Raw genomic sequence first — 20,317 nt, forward strand, 5'->3', positions numbered from 1 at the left:
ATTTAACTAAGGCGATTGAATTTGTTGATCTCAAAATATTGCTCCAGAATATGGGGAGTAGCTCACAAAGGCTTCACCTCTTACTTTAGCATCAGACAGCGAAAGAACATTATACACAATGTAGAGAGTGATATGATGTGTGGTGTCAGTGGGGGACAGTCAAGAGGGGGGGGGGGTGCCCCAGGGATCAGTGTTGAGGTCACTCCTGTTCCTTATTTATTTAAATGATATGCCCTCTAGTGTTATGGGTAACTCTAAAATATTTCTGTTTGCTGATGACACTAGCTTGGTAACAAAGGATGATGTGTGCAACGTTGGCTTGGTTTCAAATAATGCAGTTCATGACCAGAGTTCATGGCTTGTAGAACATAAACTGTCACTAAATCACAGTTAGATTCAGTTTTTACAGTTTCTAACACACAAATTAACTAAATCTGATGTTTTAATTTTACATAATGGGGATATGAGAAATGAAACAGAGCAGTTCAAATTTCTAAGTGTTCAGGTAGGTAGTAAATTGTCGTGGAAAGCCCACGTTCAAGATTTTGTTCTGAGACTTAATGTTGCCATTTTTACTATTCGAATGGTATCTGAGGTGTGTGATCGCTAGACACGAAAATAAGTCTTCTTTCCTTATTTTCATTCGCTTATGTCGTATGGCACTACATTTTTGGGTAACTCTTCCCATTCGAAAAGGATATTTTTGGCTCAGAAACGGGTTTTTCAGGGTATAAGTGGTGTAAGTACATGAATCTCGAGTCTGTGTATTTTGCGATTAACCCCTCAATATACATAATCCTTACTGTCATTTCTTGTTCATAATATCAGCTTATTCCCAAGAATAAACAGCTTTCACTCAGTTAATAATTGGCAGAAATCAAAGCTGCATTTCGATCGGACTTCATTAACTCTTGTGCAGAAAGGTGTGCAGTATATTGCTGCATCCGTTTTCAGTAAGCTACCACTCGAATTCAAAAATAGTAGCAGTAATCCACTCACTTTCAAATCATGATTGAAGAGTTTCCTCATGGTTTACTTCTTTTCTTCTGTGAGGATTTCCTTGAAAAATTAAGGTAATTCTTGTTGCACTGTTGATTGTGTTTACTTAACCTTATGACTTCTTTCGGGTTCGTAAACATTTTATTTTTATCTGTTATTACTCTTATGTTGAAATTTCATGTACTGACACGTTCCATAACGTTGGAGATTTGCTCCTCAATTTTTTACTGTGGAACTTGACGTGTAAATAAACAAATAAAAAAAGAGCAACACAGCACTAACAGATCGCACACAATGTTGTTAGTCTCATGACTTTTCTCACACATCTCAGACATCACTGAAATATTAAAGTAAAGGACTGTAAAAATACATGGGTGTAGAGACAAGAGAAATATCTTCTGGGAAAATTGAGAAAAATATCCTTAATATTGCCTTGCATATTACTCATTGTTCACAAACGAGCCCAATAGGATCACATGAGGTACAATTTATCAACATCACTTTTGATGGTTGGCCATCCTTTGTGTCCAATCTTGTTTCATGCTTTCAGAATTAAGTCTTTTTCTTTCATCAGACCACGGTGTTCCAGTCCGTTTTCTAATTTCCCTCTGACCAATTTTCCATGCAAATATCTCTTGCTTGAACGTTTTTCTATGAATAACGTCTGCCTGAGTTATACCAGCTACTTAAAGATCATCTTTAATTGCAGTGATGTATTTAATTGGCTCTGTTTCGGGATTACTTTTGTTTTTGTAGAATTTTAGTATTTGTTTTGTCAACCTATTAGGTGCCATTCTTTCAATGTGCCCATAAAGCTTAGTATGTCTGTGTATTCTTTCATTTCCTTGTTACTTCTGAGCCTGTAATTTCCTCCATCAGTAATTTTGGGGCCTTGTATTTTCCGAATAATATTTATTCTTTCTTTTTAATTTCTTCCATATCCCTCTTTCCATTTAAAATTATGGTTTTCGCTCAATAAAGACATTGAGGTTCTATTACAGTGCCTTAATGCCTAAGTTTACTGCATTTAGAAACCGATTTTTTATTACAAATATTTTGTATTAATCTGAATGCAGTTGCCAATTTTTGATAGCGATCTTCGTTTGTGACTTTTCCCAGACAGTTTTCTTGTATGATTTCCCCCAAGTATTTAAAGTTCGAAACCCTTTTTATTTTTCCATTTTATTTCTGTTTACATATTTTGGTGCTTGATTTTTGTATGTCAAACAGTCTGGTTTTAGGAGTGATATTTGTAGTTCTACTTTTTCCGCAATTTCTTTAAGAATTTCAGTTAGTTTTTGAGCTGTGGTAATTTCCCTGGTTAAAATTGCCAGATTTTCTGCAAAAGTTAACCAATCTGCTCTAATATTGCTTCTACCTAATTTGATTGATTGATCTATATTTTGACTCGGCTTTTACTCTCATAATTCTGTAATCACCTTCTTCAAAACACATTTAAGCAGTAATGGGGAGAGTCCATTTCCCTGCCTAACACCAGTGTTTGTATGCTTCAATAACTTATCACATTGATTTCACTTTAGAGCTAGTGTCAGTTAAGGTTTCCTTAATCAATGTACTATTATGCGGCCATTGCTCCTTTAAAATTTGGAAAGGAGATTCACTATCAACTGAATCGTAGACCTTTTTAAAATCCTTAAATGTTAATACAGTATTGTTACCAGAAATCATATGGTGCCTAAGGATTTGTTTTAAATTAATAATTTGTTCCAGACAGGATCTGTTTGGTCTAAAGCCTGCTAGGTATTCACCAATTTCAGGTTCTAACTGTTCTTGTGTTCAATCAAGTAAAGAATGCGAGAAAAGTTTGTATGTGACCAGTTTGCCAGATAGATCCCATTAGTTGAGTGATCTCCTTTATAGTTTAGGGCCAGCTGATATTAGTAGTTCTGAGATTATATCATCTTCTTTGGATGCTTTATTGTTTTCAAGTATCTTCATTTGTTTAATTCTTCTGATTTCGACAGGGTCTTTAGAGTTAGGGTTGGTGTTATTAGATGCTGTGGTTGTGGACAGTTGAATAGGTTTTCCAAATAATTAGTGAGTACCTTACAATTTGCCTGCTTGTTAAGACCCAAACAGCCATTTTCATTTTTGAAGCAAAGAATTTGAGGTTGGTAACCAGTAAGTTTTGTTTTGAGTGTTTTATAAAAGCTCCTTGTGTGGGTATTTTCAAAGTCATTTCTGATTTCTAAAAGATGGTAATTTTCGTAGTTTCTTTTAGACTGTCTGATTAATTTAAATGTTTCTTTTCTTACTGTTAGAAAAGTGTTGTATGTACTTTCAATTTTCTTACGTACTATTTCAATTTTTGAATGCCTCATGCCTAGACTTAACTGCTGTTTCACAGTCCGCTTTCCACCAAATGTACTTTTGTTTTACTCCAAGCGGAATTAAATTTTGTGCTTACGTGATAAACTTTTCTTTTAGGCCTTTACATTTGTTGATTATTTCTTGTCACGTTCCCTTGTTTGACCTGGCGTTACTTTATCACTGTCAAATTTTGGGATATACATTTTGTTTTGAAGAGTTTTTGAGGTTGAAGTTTTACTTTAATTCTCATTAACTAATGGTCTGAATAATATTATCCCCTTTCCTAACTTGGACATTTAAAATTTCTTTGTGGTTAGGGTGTGAAATAGCTACATGATCTATTTGAAATTCCCCAATAAATGTACTGGGTGCCCACCAATTGTTTTGGTTAGATTGGTTCTTTTTAAAATGTGTTAACATGATTTTAGGGCAAAATTTTTGCGCGTTTGAACAAGTCTTTTGCCATTTCGGTTTGTCCATTTACGCGCAGGAAATCCACCCCTCGTTTCTTTATACTTTTTTTCTCTTTATCTAATTGGCCATTGAAATCACTCATTAAAATTTTAACATGGTTTGAGGGAATTTTCGAGACGACACCTTCTAACTTTTGACAAGCTTCAGTAACTTCGTCATGTTTTGTGCGGTTCTCCACATTGACTGGCTTATAGACATTAATTAAAGGGTGTACCTTATTCGTTTTTAAATACAAAAAAGGAAACTCCTAGAAGCTGACCTTCGCATTTTGTAGAAATGGATATTGTTGACTGGAATACTCCCTTTCAAATTCTGAAGGTGGCAGGAGTCAAATACAGGGAGCGAAAGGGTATTTACAGTTTGTACAGAAACCGGATGGCAGTAATAAGGACCGAGTGGTGTCAAAGGGAAGCTATGCTTCGGAAGGGAGTGAGACAGGGTTGTAACCTATCCCCGATGTAATTTAAACTGTATATTGAGCAAGTAGTAAAGGGAACAAGAGAAAAATTTGGAGTAGGAATTGCAATCCATGGAGAAGAAATAAATACTTTGAAGTTTGCCGATGACATTGTAATTCTGTCCGAAACAGCAAAGGACCTGGAAAAGCATCTGAAAGGAATGGACAGTGTCTTGATAGGCGGATATAATATGAACATCAACAAAGGCAAAACGGGGATAAAGTAGTAGATGTGTTCTGCTATTTGGGGAGCAAAATAACTGATGATGGTCGAAGTAGGGAGGATATAAGATATAGACTGGCAATGGCAAGGAAAGCGTATCTGAAGAAGAGAAAGTTGTTAACATCGAGTACAGATTTAAGTGTCAGGAAGTCTTTTCTAAAGGTATTTGTGGGGAGTCTAGCCATGTATGGTTGTGAAACATGGACGATAAATAGTTGAGACAAGAAGACAATAGAAGCTTTCGAAATGTGGTGCTATAGAAGAATGCTAAAGATTAGATTGGAAGATCACGTAACTAATGAGATGGTGCTGAACAGAGTTGGGAAGAAGAGGAGTTTGTGGCACAGCTTGACAAGAAGAAGGAATCGGTTAGGAGGACATGTTCTGAGACATCAAGCGATCACCAGTTTATTATTGGAGGACAGTGTGGAGGGTAAAAATCGTTGAGGGAGACCAAGAGATGAATACACTAAGCAGATTCAGAAGGATGTAGGGAGCAGTAGTTACTTGGAGATGAAGAAGGTCGCACAAGATAGAGTAGCACGGGGAGCTGCATCAAACCAGTCTCTGGACTGAAGATCACAACAACAACCACAACCTTATTTACGCATTCAAGAGAGATTGTCATTAATCTATAGTAAATGGGTTTCACCTCCGTTATTCAATTTAAAATATTTTTGGACACTGCAAAAGCAACTCTCAGATTTTGCATATTGTGAGTATTAAGTATTCATTTATCAGTTGTACTTTTAAAACGACGATAATTACTGAAATCCATGGTGTTCGCCATTCGCGTTTCTTGAAGTGCCATAATTTCAATTTTCTATTCTTTTAATGTATCCCCCAATTTATGAAGTTTACCTGCTTGCAAGAGTGATTGTATGTTAGGAGTTGCAAAAAATGTATTTGGTTTTGTTGGCCAGAGGGCACCGACTTCCTCTGCTGCATCACGCTGCATTTACCCTGGCCGCCCAGAATCCGAAAGACCAGTTGAGCCAGTAATATTGGGGGGGGGGGGGGAGGTTGGGGGGGAGGGGAGGGCTATTGGCCACCTGGGGTAATACTGTGATTATCAAAATGTTCCATGATTATTGTACCTGGAATGAGGTAGGGTTGATTAAACTCATTGAGTGCACTCAGAATGTTTTGACAGGAACATTAATTTCAGCCGCACCACTGGTGAACAGTCCCTGACTACTTTGCCACTTGATTCAAGGCAGTTGCAAAGTAGATTTGGTTTTATTTTGCCTTGGTTCCGGACTGCTTTTCCTGTATCCGCAGCTGGCCACCTTATCTGGTGGAACGCTCACAATCCGCCACCTGTCATCCGCCCAATACCCTAGCCAAGGTCAGCTTCTTAGAGTTTTAGTTACGAGGTCTTGAGGCGTGGAGTCTTGCATATTATCTATAAGCGTCATTAAATCAGCAGACCACCAACAAAATTAAAGGAAGTTCTGTGTTTTAAAATAGGTTATTAAATTGTACCGATTTTGTACAATAATGTAAATAGAATAGAAATAAGAGGTACTTCCATGATATAAAATGCTTGGAAATTGGGTGAAACAGTATTTCTACGCAAAGAGGTCAAAGGTTGGAAATTAGCTTTTGCATTTACCTAAAATATATGGCAACATTTTGAATGATCAGCTGCAGATTACAAGTAAGAACTTACTCGACGTATTTTAGCTGCTGCTCATCGCCGCATAGGACTGCGAGCATGTCATTTTCCTCAAAACACTTTCTTGTTACAGCAATTAAATAACGTTTGTCGTCTGTGTGACAATTTATATATGTACCTTGAGTTATACTCAGCCTTTCATGGTGCTGCCTAGTTTTTAGCCTAACTTGTATTTGGATTTAGTTGGCTGGGCCGCTCACCTGCTGTCTGTGTACTTCTCCAATGCTAAGCAGGAGTTCCTTCATTTTAGCAATTAACAATCAACCTGACGAATTTTACTTCATGGTGTCCCCTCCCCCACTTCTCCACATTACTTATTGCTTTTAACAACACTATTTACAACATGTGTGACGGAATGTTTCTAAACTTCTTTAATGCTAAACAAAAGTTTTCGATGTAAGTAGTAAAGTTTTCATACATTTTACCTCATAACATTTTTTGCTACACACATGGCGAAAAGTCGTAGCAATCTACTCTGTTATAAGAATGTTTTCAGATTCCATTGTTATGCTCATTTTCCACCTCTTTCATTTTATTTTGTTTTAGATGGACAAGACACAATTTTCATTTACACAATTTACGCAATGCAGTTGCAGTCAAGGCGCTTCATTTATGTGGACAAGATTAACGTCCTCTGAATGTAGCTTTCCTCAGTACTAGTGCCTGTATCTTTTGGCAGTTGACTTTATATACTTGTCATATGCATACTGTTACAACGCAGATACCTTCTTTGTGTTTTATTTTATACCAACCCACTTTTACGCTGATGACAGTCTCATGTTAATGGACCACTACACTTGGCAATTATTTTCGCATCTGAAATACTTTGTTGTTCCCATCTTAATTCATGGAGTGCGATTATTTGTATTCTTAAGATAAATGTCTCATGTGGCAAGAGCCCTTTGGCTTAACTCATTTTACATTATCAGAGTGTGATACAACCAGTGAATACGCTTATCGTTCACTATTTTGTCTACAATTGTTCCTTCTTTCTTTTGCTTAAAATATTTTTGTAACCACTATCGTAAATTTTTGAGGTCCATTATATCTTCTGAAAATGACAGTTTTAAAATTTTAGAACACTATTCAAGCGTTCCAATAAACTTCATTTGCGCTTGGTTGACAGATTTTTTCAACCTCTGGCAGTTTACTTTCATACAGTAGCTTAATTTGCAGTCGTGTTTAAGACCGTAAAATTATATGGTGTTGACAACGGAGCCTTAATTTCATCCCTATTCCAATATGGAAGGTAAGAAATACCGAGTAGTTCCATTTGAATTATATTGTATACCTCGTTTATTAACATGCTCACTCGGATTATTATAGTTTTGAGATCAATTTCTTTACTATAACCCACTCGGAAGTTGAATGGAGAAGCTACGAACCTATGGGGTTTGGGTTCGAACGATCCGTTACTTCGTGGATTTTAACAATGATGTACCACTCCTTTCACCTATGTAAACGCTTATTAAATAAAAAATGGCAAGATGAATCATGGTTCGGAAACCCCTTATAACTAGCGATAAATCAGTTCAATGATTAGAGGACGGCAGAGAGCATACCATCCCAACAAGGTCCATGAATAGCGCAGCACTGCTTCGTTAAATCCAACCTTTTGGTTTACTACTGCTTCCTCTTTTTTCTCCTTACTGGAAACACCTGGAACACGTCAATCCCTATTCGATAACTGATATTGTAATCTGAATGCAAAATTTTTGCAAATTACTATGCAAGAAAATTGCGTTATACTCTTTCAGCTGTGTTCAATTTCTATTTAAAGCTCGTAGGTGCATGTAGCCACGTCTGTACTTCTGTGATTGTCATTTCAGCTTATGAAAGAAAGTGTGTACAACATAAAGAATCTAAAAGTTTTCGGTTTTATGACAAAAAAACCTTTTGTAGGACTACGTTTTGTGGAATTTTAATAATGCTCCGCGTTCGATCATTTACTCTTCGTGACCTGCCTTCTGACTGGCTTGGTGTGGCACTCGAGTAATTTCTGTCTTGTGCCAACCTCTTGTTCTTGCAATTGCGAGGTCGCAAAATTCCCATGAAGTATACGGCATTCGACGCACCACATATTGTATACCACGCTACTATAAAATTGCCCGGTTACTGAAACAGTCGGCGGGACTGCAGGTACCTTACGGTGAGCACAACATGAGGTTACGGAGCGAAGTTGGACTGCTTAGTCGACGGACAACTCACAACAGTGCTAATGGTGTTGAAACAAAACAGAGCAATGTCAGCGACAAAGAAAGCAAACACTGAATTATATCTACAACAACAGTGGCCGAATTTGGCATTCGTCAGAAAGGAACCCAAGGAATTTCTCAGTGTGCAGAGGAATTGGACGATGAAATATCAGCGTTTCTGCAAGATCAGTCAGTGGAATGTGTTGCGTCGTATACTACCAACTATGCGGACAACGTACATGAAGAGCACAAAGAAGGCGATACGTTCTTAAGAAGTAAAATTAATAATGAAATAGATGGCGAGCCATGTAGTTCATCATTCTTGTTGGACAGGGAGCCACAAATTGTGTTTTAGTGAAACACTGTAAAGGACAGGCATTGCCTAAGGAGCGGGTTCTAAGCAAAATTATGTACACGGAAGAGCATCAGCAATTATGAACACATTTCAAATAAGTACGTAGCAATATGACCGTGTAGTGCGTAAGAAAAACTATAGGTAACCTATAGGTATTAAAGGGAGAACGAGGCGCTCTTGTTACAAAGTTGGTGTTTGCGCGTTTTCAGGACTCTCGATACAGTTTACAATATGTGCACATCAAATTGCGGGCAACGCAGATTACAATGATTTCAAGGGAAGCGGTGGATTGTTGCATAAAGTCAAACAGTGCTAGGGAACTGGGAGACGTAACATAACGGAATTTTAATCAGAGCTTCAACTGGACAGTGCGCAGCAAACCGTGGAATCGGCTAGAAAATTTATAAATGAGATAAACAAGCTAATCCCAATGATCAATAATGACATTGTTTTTAATTCTTATCAATGGGGATTTGAAGAGGAAATGCATATGAAATGACCCCTAGAAATATAGGGAGCCAAGAGTGCTGTATCTAGATCAACTAACACCAATGCCTTAACGTACTGGTTTACAATTATGCCAGCTGTTAATCTGGATGGTAAATTGACTGAAAATTTATTTATTGTGCTGCTTGAAGCTGGAGATGCTCTGGCCCTTACGATTCTTTTTCGTATGAATTACCCTGCCAGGGTAGTGGGGAATATTTAGGTCATAACAAGAAAGAATGGGAAGCTGGCAATAAGGAAACTGATTTTGCCCAATTCCTGGTGAAAATAAGTTTCTTTGGCTCGATTCCTGGTCTGCGTATGAAAATCATACACCCTCAAAGCAAGATATAGTTCCCGAAAAGTTCACACTAACTGGAACTACCGGACAAATTCATCCTCTGGATGTTTGTTTTTTCGTGCCTATAAAACGTATTATGCACTGTCTGCAGCTACGCCTTGAAGGACAGCCAGTTTAACGATACGCTCCAAGACAGATTGTTTCGCATTCAGCAGCATGCCATCACATTCCATCACTTCTCATTACTCTGTTCCACCAATATCATTCTAAGTGCATACTTTGAAAGTTGATACCTACCTGAACATCTTATATGATTTGTAATTGACAACGAGTTCGTTTTCGATCCTGACGGTGTGCGCCATTTGATAACTGTACCACGCCAGTTTTCATCGTTGTTCATGGTGCAAGTTAATGATTGTTTTGAACATTTCTTGAATGTCAACGATATCCGTTTTTGTCAAGTACAATACATATATCCGATCGAACGTTAATCTTTACACCCTCCGAACACTCATTTTTTGTCACCCTCCTGATACATATGGTAACTCATTAGCAGCTGATCTATTGTCCTCTTGAGATTTGTGAGCAGTTAATTCGCTATTATTTCCTCTCTCCCTCTTTCCGATTACGGAGCCCATATTCTCTCGACAATCATTTTATTTCGTTCCCATCTACAGCGTTTCTGTCACTCGTCGTCGTCTGCTTTTCAAAGAGTATTAGACGTTCCATATCACAATAAACTCTCTCTTTATATAAATATTGTCATTTTTACTTTTAGGCTTCGTTCCCACAGTCGCTGTTATACTGGTTTTACACCATCCTTTGAGAATGTAATGTGAGTCTTTCTTAGACCAAACACGTTTCGCTTTATTTTAAAGTATCCATTGTGACCACTGTAACAAAATGCTTTTTTCTTAAATTCTTTTTACCGTGATCATAAACAGTTGCCAAGTTTTTAATTACTACTATCAAACAGTATTAAATTAGAATTATTACTTCCTATTTTTTGTTTCCTACACCAATTCTCACTCTCTTCTACGCATGGATGTTCGACCTTAGTACACTGTAGTTAACTGACACTAACAAAAAGCATCTTCTCCCACTATTAGAAAAAGTCCAAATTCTAAACGCACTTACAGGAAGAAACTCATAATAAATGTACAAACGTATAACAGCAGAGAAACATTATTTAAGTTACTAAAACATACACAAGTTAAAAAACAATCCTTTTAACCACTGAAAAAATAGTATCACAAAAACCAGCCAACATAACCACTCACGATCACCCACTACAGTAAACTGATAGCAAAGTAGCTTCAACAAATTAATAATCGTCATCACGAGCTCAAAAGTATCGTCTCCCCTCACACACACACACAAACACACGCACACACACATACACATCACTTGTAAAATATCGTATTCTCCAACATCAAAATAGTGCACGAGGTGCAAGTACACCTACACAACATGAAAACGAAAATACATTCGGTGAAGTGAATTGCAGTGTACTATAAAGGAACACCCATGTATAGAAGATTACTAGGAATTCAGTAGGAAGTAAATAATCGTGAATAATAATTATAATACTGTTTAATAGCAGTAACCAAAAACTTGGAAACTGTTTACATTCTTGTCAAACAGATTTGTAAGAAAAACCATGTTGTTACAACGACCACTAAAGAAACTTTGAAATAAAGCGAAAGTCATCTGTTCTAAATAAGACTGCTGTTAGAGTCGCAGAAGATCATATGTGACTTTTAATACTTGCCTCTTAACATCTACATCTTCTGCTTGTGACGTCCGCATTTATACCTGAACTCGTGTTGGCGTTGGTTGCTAACGATGTTGAAGAGAGTAATCATATAATTGAACATTCCGTATTAACTCAGTCTCTGCCTTACCTTCCTCGAAATTACGAGTCAGAATCCAGTTATTCCATGTTCCGCTGCTATTGATATTACCTTCTATTCGTCCACCGAGATATTTTCACCTTTGGTCGGCTTCATTTCACTAACCTCAAAGACATCTAGACGGAGCCTCTGCATTTCATTTCTCAAATTTTCTATCAACCCTGCCACAATCAGTCCTCTAACATTCCCAGCTCTGAATCGTTGGATGCTACCCTTGTTTTGGTTATTCAGTCTTTTTATCATGGTCACCATCCGTTTGTTCATCCTAATCTGGGGAGACTAACCCGGCATCATTTGCCAATGAAGAGATCGTCTGGACAACTTCCAGCTACAGGTCACACGACCTGTGTATTCAAATTATTGTTAGTCTTTAACGCAGAGGCTTAATTTGCAAATATGCGTCTCACATACCATTGCACTTTCCAGTCACATTTCCAAGACGGTGTACTAAACCTCAACGTCAACCCCCTCCCCCCCCCCCCCAACGTCTTTGACAAAGCCGTTGGCACGATAAGGGTGAGTTGTTATGCAGAAAGACTTCGGCTAATATGATGATTTTTATTCAGAAATTAAGCAGTGACTGGGATTGAACTCGGGACTCCAGATGTTTTGATTACTGTTATAGACAACAATACTACCCCTAAACAAATAAAAGAAATATAAATCTGGCACGGTGGAGCAAATAGTTACCACAGTCAGATTTTAAGTCAGATCACTGCCATCAATGTTACACAGGAACACCGACAAAGAAAATTTTGACGTTAAATACAGAACATTTTCGCTGATTATGACTTTTATTAAATTTGGTAAAATATATGCTAGAGTAAAACATTTACATGATTTAAGTTGTTTTGATCACCGACCTAGCATATTACGACCTGATTTCAGAAGTTTGAGGTTTTTTTTGTCTTATCTTTGTTGCGGGCAGCCACAAAATCTTGTCTAACGTGCTTATTCTATGGGATATTGGTGACTAATTCTATCTTTTTTATTCTGATCGGTAACAGAATGTTTCCACGATGTCTGTGTCTACACTTGCTGTGTTGGCAAATAGGCAGAAAACTTGTGACCATTATTATGCAAAAATTACTGACAGCAATGTCCTACTCACTAACGTACCATTGTTTTTAGACTCAGTTAATAGGGAGGAGAGCATCAGTGATCATACGTCTGTAATAACATCAATGACTATAGGTTCACACAAAAAACGTTAAGAGAAGCAGAAATATTTGTTTATTCGGCAAATGTAACAGGAAACAAATTTCTAGATATCTGAGTAATTTACATCAAATATTGAGGTCTGGAGACGAAGATGCTTTCTACAATACGCCTAAGGACGAGGAAGGTTGTGAGGAATGCCAAAGCCCCACCGTCGTACAACAGCCGTGCTGGAAGGCTGCTATAAGAGAAAAACGGCTCCTTTACAGATTTAAGCGAAGTGATAATCTAGTTGACTAATCAAGGCTGAACAAATTCAAAATTATCTTAGGTATGCGTTATCAGCTCTTTCAGTTTATTCGAAAGTAAGTTTTTCCAACCAATCTGACTAAAAATTAGTAAAATGTTTTGGTCTTACATAAAATAAGAGGAACGAAGTCATCTATCCAGTCGCACAGTGCCCATAATGAACAGAAAAGCAAGATGACAGAGAGGAAGCCAAAGTAATGAATTTAGTATTCCGAAATTGATTGTCCACGGAAGATGCTAACACGGTTCCTCATTTGAATCGTCACACGAATGTCGAAGCGATAGATACTATGATTAGTGATCGAAGAATAGAAGATCTACCGAAATCTCTCAGCAGTGGCCAAGCACGTGGGCAGGACGAGGTAACTGTCAGCCCCTACAGAAGTACTCGGAAGAAGTTTCCAGCGGTATTTAATCTTAGGTCTATGGAACAACGGAGGGTGTCAAGTGACTGGAAGAAAGCACAGGTCATTCCCGCTTTCAACAAAAGTCATCGGGCTGACCTACTTAATTATAGGGTTTCTTGTAGAGTTACTGAACAAGTACAGTCCACAAGTATCCGTCCAGTTGCATTCCTGTTTGCGCAGTTCCGGAAAGCATTTGATTCTTTTCAGATGTCGTTAGTGAGGAAATTACGAAATTACCGGTTACAGGACCAAATCTGTAACTACATTCAAGACATCCATGGAGCCGGAACTGTACAAATCGTTCGTTGCGGTACAAAATCGACAGGTGTAACGGATGTTTCTGCAGCGGATACTTACTGTTCACAGAAGTCGATACAGTCTGAATACCACGATGGTTTCTGCAGAAGGGTGTTGCAACGCCAGAAGACAGAATCGAAATGTAGGAAAACTGTGCAAGTAATGATGATTAGTGCAACGCCTCGTAGTTGGCCTTTATTAGATGTAACATATTGCTATTAAATAATTCGAATCACGCTACTGGCGAAAAATGACTGGAAACTGTAAGAAGCGGAAATAAACTAATTATAAAGGGGCGGATCGCTCTAAAGTAGAGTGACTGTATGTAGTTAATCTTTCGAAAATTAGTGACCACCCTGAGATTCAATGGAAAAATTTTGGGATAAAAGTAACTCATCCACGGAAGAAGTGACTCAGAAATCACTTTTTTAATCGATTGGCAAGTAATTCACCAGTCCGGGAGGCTTGCAATTTAATATTAACAGAAGAATTAGAGAAAACTCTCTGAAGAGCAGCACATTTCATCATGCAATCAGTTAGTGGGAGCAACACCTTTGCGGAGATGCTGAACAGGCCCTCAACAGGCACTAGGGCCCACCACCGCAAGAAATGCGCAGGAGCTCTTGCTCTTCTTCTGTTCAGGTAGTGCGCGAAACTCCATTTTACTGTACTCATCACTGCTGGGATTCTCTTGTATTTCTTCTTGCTTGACACTTACGATTTCTAATTTTGAGAATCTAGTATCCCGGTCCGGCGTCTTCGAAGACCGCCAGAACGCCAGAACCTAGACAACAGCCGCTAGGCGGCTCTCCTAACATTTGCGAGCGCTGCTGCTACCGCATCAGAGACAGGCGAGGACCACTGTCCCCTACACGCCAGCCTATCGGCACCCTGCCGCATGGTATGGCCCCGCGGTCTCGGAAGCCATGTCACGGATTGCGCGGCGCCGCCCTTCGGAGGTTCGAGTCCTCCCTCAAGCATTAGTGTGTCTGTTGTTCTTAGCATAATTTAGTTTAAGTAACGTGTCAGTCTAGGCACCGATTACCTCAGCAGTCTGGTCCCCTAATAATTCACACACATTTTTATCGGCGCCCGAGGCCGCATTCGCAGCGTAGGAAGCCGGATCTCAGTAATGATGCCGCTGCGCTCATATATTGTTCATTGAACGCAGAGTTCCTTGGTTCCTGATGTTGCTGTGTCTTGTCTTTCGATTTGGTTCACGCCCCAGACTTGTCATTTTGTCGTGTTGTATTGCTGCTCGTCCACCGCAGTCGTTGGTTTTCCAGCGAGTAACCGTCGACGCCGTGGACGAGCAGCAGTGTCTCCTGGTGAAGCTCGCACAGGATACGGTGGCCGATGCGCAGTCACCAGTTTTCGTCCAAAGCGCGGAGCGAGTTCATTCGTTTGTTCGGAAGGGAGGCTGATGTTTCCCACCTTTCGGCCGGTCACCGATCACAGAATCGAGGCGCGCACCCTGCAATCATTCTCAAACCATTTTACAGGAACTATTCGGTAGCTTTTGCTTTGCTTATAGCTTTGTTTGTCAGATTCATGATGATGGGCCTATTATTTCGTTAATGGTCATAGGTACTATGATATTTACGCGAAAGTGAGATGCTGCGCAAAATTCGGAAAAGTGTGCAACGAAATATAGGGGTCGCTATGATTTTGCTCTTGGTGCACATCATGTAATATGTTGTATCGTATGACATTTAACTAACATACTTGGGTAGAGGTATCTAACTTCACCAATCTCGAGAAAATTTATTCCCCCCCCCCCCCCCCCCACTCCCCAGCGATAAAGCCGGAGTGAGATATCCACAACAGTCCTCATACTTCATAAACGAGTTCAGATACCTAAAAGAGATTTTGGAAAATGATAGCACACAATAAGGGGAATATTTTACCATATCTTGATTACATGAAACTTCAGTAACTACCGTGTTATTCCAATAACTACGGACATTGTGTTGAAAGAACGTAATTTTTAAGGGCCATCGATAACTTGTGAAATGAGAATTGCTGTGCGTTTTGGAACAACATATGTGAAGACTTTAAAGGTTTTTGTTTTGTTTTTTTTTTTTTTTTTTTTTTTTTTTTTACCTGGGACATGCTTTTGTATCAGTTACTTTCAATTTTCTTCAGTTCTTCACTTAATAAGCTTAATAAACCACTGTTCCAGAATTGTGTCTGCACAAATGAAATGAAAATGAATTGATCGTATGGCATTGATGGCCGGGAGGCCCCTTGCGGGGAAGTTCCGCCGCCGTATCGCAAGTCCTTTTTAGTTGACGCCACTTCGGCGACTTGCACGGCAATGATAATGATGAACACACAACACCCAGTCATTACGAGGTAGAGAAAATCTCTGACCTCGCCGGGAATCGAACCCGGGACCCCGTGCGCAGGAAGCGAGAACGCTACCGCAAGACCACGAGCTGCGGACTGTGTCTGTACAACCTGTTAGTGAGAAGAGACAGTATAAACTCAGATGTGTTTTGACAAAAGAAGCAAATTTTGACGTGGCGACCAGAGAAATCTGTTGGTTTAATTCAAAATTCTCCACTCATGACGCTTTTCTGAAAAATTAAAATGGTTAACACGCCAGCCAAAAATAAATTGCTGCATTGTTGGCGAAATTGTTTTTTAGATACTTACGAAACCAGATGTGATAGCAGATCTTTTTGTACGGTTACCAAGCATGAGTGGGCGTGGAGGGGCCACACTTAATACTTACAGAAAAAGTGAACACAGGCTTCAGTTTTGAACGGCACTTCTCCTCCAACGCTCGACATTTCCCCTACAGCGCTCAGAGCGACCCCCCACCATTACAACTCTCCCTGTTCAAAAGTTCAAATGGCTCTGAGCACTATGGGACTCAACTGCTGTGGTCATAAGTCCCCTAGAACTTAGAACTACTTAAAGCTAACTAACCTAAGGACAGCACACAACACCCAGCCATCACGAGGCAGAGAAAATCCCTGACCCCGCCGGGAATCGAACCCGGGAACCCGGGCGTGGGAAGCGAGAACGCTACCGCACGACCACGAGATGCGGGCCACTCTCCCTGTGCTTCTAGCGGCCACGACATTCTGCACACTAGTGTCCAATTCGAGTTACTCCCCATTTTTGCTGAGTGTGCACTCGAATTCTTCTACACTCTAGAATTCTTCCCTTTGGAATAAGATTATTTAGTTCTGTGATATCTTGATTAGTTAATCTTTCTTTTATTCTGCAAATTATATCTTCTCAGGAATTTAGTTTCTTGAATACTGCCTTCTTGCTTTTTGCTAACACCCAGGTCTCACTTCCATATGGCAGTGTGGGGACTGAAATACACACATGAAAAAACGTTTTGCATCACTTCGTTTCCGAGAGTTCCAGAACCTGTACAGACAACTGGAATAGAGATCAACATAAATTTCATTTCTGCCCTTTTTATTGTCCATGAAAACCACACATTGCATGTTGTACCACCATACAGCAAGACCTTTAGAGGTGGTGGTCGAGATTGCTGTACACACCGGTACCTCTAATACCCAGTAGCACGTCCTAGCATTAATGCATGCCTGTATTCGTCATGGCATTCTGTCCACAAGTTCATCAAGGCACTATTGGTCCAGACTGTCCCACTCCTCAAACGCGATCCAGCGTAGGTCCCTGAGAGTGGTTGGGGGCCACGTCGTCCTTTTCAATCTATCCCAGGTATGTTCGATAGGGTTCATGTCTGGAGAACATGCTGGCCACTCAGGTCGAGCGATGTCGTCCTGAAGGAGATCATTCACAAGATTTGCACGATGGGGGCGCAAATTGTCGTCCACGTCCTGTGACTGTACGAAAAGCATTATTCAACTTGGTGGCATTGCTGCCAAGGTTCCTCCGAGCCATAATCCGTAGGCAGGGGTCATTCACTGCAGTAGTAGCTCTTGGGTGTTCTGAGGGAGGCATGTCATCGACATTTCCTCTCTCTCTGTATTTCGTCCATGTCCGAACTACATCGCTTTGGTCCACTCCTAGACGCTTCGACAGTTCCCTAGTTGAGAGCCCTTCCTGGCAGAAAGTGACATTGCGGACGCGATCGAACCGCCGTATTGACAGTCTAGGCGCGGTTGAACTACAAACAACAGGAGCCGTGTACCTAATTCCTGGTGGAATGACTAGAACTGATCGGCTATCGGGCCCCCTCCGTCTAATAGGCGCTGCTCATGCATGGTTGTTTACATCTTCGGGCGGGTTTAGTGACGTCTCTGAACAGTTAAAGGGACTGTGTCTGAGATACGATACCCACAGCAACTTCTATCTCCAGGAGTTCTGGGAACTGGGGTGATGCAAAACTTTTTTTTTTTTTTGATGTGTGTAGTTTTCTAGACTTTCAGTATGGTTCATAGGTTTGTACTAAGTTTTCTGTTAATTGTTCCACAAACGTAGCTGAATTTACTAAGCTCAATCGTCATATGGTGTTTACTTTACACATACATTTCAGAAGTTCGTATAAAAAATACTGCTATTTTTCTTTCACCTGTAGGTAGACTTCTACATATTTGTTTATTTAAATAATAAATGAAGTTGTAGTTTAGAGAGAACACAATAGTAGGCTACTTGTTTGACTTCCTCTTTACATTATAAATCACCACCATCTTGTCTAGCGTGTCCGCATCTCCTTTCGTAGCACTGTACTCCAAAATAATTGAAGTTTTCTCTTTGTATCACAGACTTTTTCATCGTGGTGCAGAGTGATTTGCACGGCAACACGTTTATTTTTTCTTTGGGATTTATGATACAAGCTTTGTATCCTTTGTTACAGCAATTTTTTATGTGTAATTAGGAATCCCCGTGATCTGCAATAGTTTTGGTGGAATTGAAGGCTTGTTTTTTTGCACAGTTCTCTTCATCACTATCTGTCCTTCCCTGTAGACGGTGAAAAAGTTGTCGCATATGATGTCGTGCTGTTTTAAAATGGTTAAATGGCTTTGACCACTATGGGACTTAACTTCTGAGGTCATCAGTCCCCTAGAACTTAGAACTACTTAAACCTAACTAACCTCAGGACATCACACACATCCATGCCCGAGGCAGGATTCGAATCTGCGACCGTAGTGGTTGCGCAGTTCCGGACTATAGCGCTTAGAACCGCTCGGCCACTCTGGCCGGCATGCTGTTTTAACTCACAGTACAACTAAGTCACAACTCTTACACATTGGTTCTTTCCAGGGGGACTACCTGGTCGTTTACCCGTATTTATCTGAATATTCATGTTTCATTGCACGAGGTACCCAAAACATGATGCCATCCATGTGTACTAGGCGTATACTGGCGGGAAGTGCAGATTCCCTAGAATGCAACAAGTTGTTCATCAACCACAACAAACTTATTGGAATTGTATAGTTTAGGCAATATTTCTACCCAGTTTCCCTCAAATTCCTTCGTAGTCTAGTCTGACGGTCAAATCGAATAATGCTTGATTGCTTTTTGAAGGTTTCTAGTGACCATATAGCTCTGAAAACTGGCTCATCTATGTACTCATCCCAAAAACTTGCTGTAGACTCGTTATATCACTTATAAACTCCTGCTAATAACAACAGACCTATTTAAGCATCTAGCTCAGAAACACCTAATTTCTTACTCTCATCATCTGCACCTTGTAGTGAAGATAAAGAGCTGCATTCCGAAAAGTAAACTTCACCCTCCGAAATTACTTCTTCACTATCAGATACGTTAATCAGTGCATCTGCTATTTCATCATTTTCCGGAAAGGAAATTATCTTGATAAAAAGAAACTCTCAAAACATATGAATTGTGAAGGTAGAATCTTAGTGTTTTTTAGTACAAGCGAATCACTTTCTAAACTGATTTGGTTACAAGAAAGAACAAAACAATGACTCGCACTCTCTCTTCCCTTCTTTTCGCATTTCATTATTCAAAAAAACAATGACTCACTTCTTTATACCCACCTTACAGCATCCATACACGTTACATTGTTGTCAATTTCAATATTGCCTGAATTTGCCATAATAATGAATGTTAAAATATGCAGCCAGGACAGTAAGATCATGGTATGAGGAGCATTCAACTGAACTGCAGCTCTTCCCCGGCCAACCGAATCACCGGACTTAAACATTATCGAACCTTTGTGTGCGGTGTTGGAGCGGTGACTCCTGGGCAGATTTTCGCCTTCCTTGTCACTAAATGAGTTAGAAGAGGTTCAGATCTAAGAGTGGCATAACACTCCACTGGACACCATATAATCGTTATATGCCAGTATTCCAAGATGAATTGCAACTGTATTATGGGCAAATGGTGGTTAAATCCCTTATTAATTAACCATTTCCTAGTGAGTACAGGTGTTCACAATATTTTGCCTATCCCCTGCACGAATCTTATCCTAGATTTTGATTGAGGAGGTAATGGGACATTGCAATCTTCAGCTTGGAAGGAAGATTTAAACCCTGATCTGTCTTTTGAATAGCAGGGTTCCCAGGTATAATCACTCAATACAATAAGGGTGGTCTTTGGAGGCTTCACACTGACCAGTAATTCTTTATATAGGAATTCAAAGCCCTGTGCTCGGAATTGGACCAGTTCCTGGACGAAGACAGTACTTTAGAAAAGCTGAATGGACTAAATTCTACGAAGAACTAGATAAAATGTCCAGATTATTTGCCCTATTAATTGAAAATTATGATAGATTCGTTGGAACAGCTTTGTCCAGAGCAAACAATTGCAATCCTGGGGAA

This window comes from Schistocerca nitens, chromosome 8 (genome assembly GCF_023898315.1).
Source record: "Schistocerca nitens isolate TAMUIC-IGC-003100 chromosome 8, iqSchNite1.1, whole genome shotgun sequence".
NCBI classification, from domain to species: domain Eukaryota; kingdom Metazoa; phylum Arthropoda; class Insecta; order Orthoptera; family Acrididae; genus Schistocerca; species Schistocerca nitens.